The sequence below is a fragment of the Buceros rhinoceros genome, unplaced genomic scaffold (assembly GCF_000710305.1).
Source record: "Buceros rhinoceros silvestris isolate BGI_N320 unplaced genomic scaffold, ASM71030v1 scaffold4989, whole genome shotgun sequence".
Classification (NCBI taxonomy): domain Eukaryota; kingdom Metazoa; phylum Chordata; class Aves; order Bucerotiformes; family Bucerotidae; genus Buceros; species Buceros rhinoceros.
In genome coordinates, this window is record NW_010431952.1 from 18,436 (window position 1) to 19,667 (window position 1,232).

The following is a 1,232-nucleotide window of genomic DNA, read 5'->3' on the forward strand; positions in this document are numbered from 1 at the left end:
GAAAGAGATAGTGTTTAGCCACGTACAGGAACTAGCTGGGAAGCTGGGGGGGGGTGGGGTGGGGAGCAAAGAATATGGGTAAGTTACCTACTGTCTATAGAAAACTGCCATGCACGTTATCAACTGAGCTATATCAAAACTAGGGAACAGGCAGCCTCAGGGCAAATGAAATTCAGCCCTGGAAAAAAATTAACTTCCATCTGTCTTTTATGCTCTTCCCTTCTGATCTACATGTAGGAGTGGGAAGCAGTTCACTCCTCCCAGGAGCAGCCAGAGACACCCTAAGCACCACAAAGGAAATTCAGCAGCGGGCACTGATATCAGCCAGAGGAGCTCTTAACCTGGGGCTATGGAGCATCACTGTCTCCTCAGGCCTCCAGCCCCAGAGGCTCCTCTCAGGGGAAGGGTCAGGGAAGCACAGGAGAAATCCCCAGCTGCCTGATCACTGACTTCACAACCATGTCCTGTCCTCTTTGGAAGAAAAGTTAATCGAATGCTTCAGTCTGTAAGATCTTTGATGTAGTTTATACTCATCCAGCAGTGCCAACGGCAGTGTCTGGGAAAGCCCTACATCAGAAACTGGAGAAACTGCCCTGAGGAGCAGCTAGAAAAAACAGGCCAGTGCAGTTTTGGTAGCAGAAATGAGCAGGGGGGCACTGCCTGCTGCAGTCACTGGCCTCACCATCAGGAGAGCCTTGATGATTGACAAACATGGCACATGTCTAAAGATTTTTATTTTTTTTTAGAACTGGAAAGTTTTGCACGAAGTCAAAATTAGTATGAGGAATTTGGGTCACAGTTAATGATATGCAATAAAAAAAAGGGGAGTACAGCTGGTCTGTCGAGCCTTCCTTCCAGAGAAGCTGAGAGCAGCAGTTACGATGAAACACCTCAAGAAACTGGTGTTACAGTTTTGAGCGGCTTTTGTTCATATGGTGTACTTAGAAAAGAGAGACCTGACACAGGCAGGAGTGCCCAAGGGCTGGACAGATGGATCACAGAACAGGTTAGAAAAAGAGAAACAGCAGCCTAGAGCCTGGAGAGATGCGGAAACTTCCTTTGCACATGGGCCATTTCTGCCTCCCCAAGGACCGTGACCTGGCACACGGCTGCTGCTGGAGCCAGGCTGCTCCACAACCACCCATCTGGAAAGAGGATGTTTAAGCTGAGCACAAACTCCGAGGTCAGGCTGGTGCAGTAACTGCCAGCAAGTCCGTCCCACAGCTACAGCC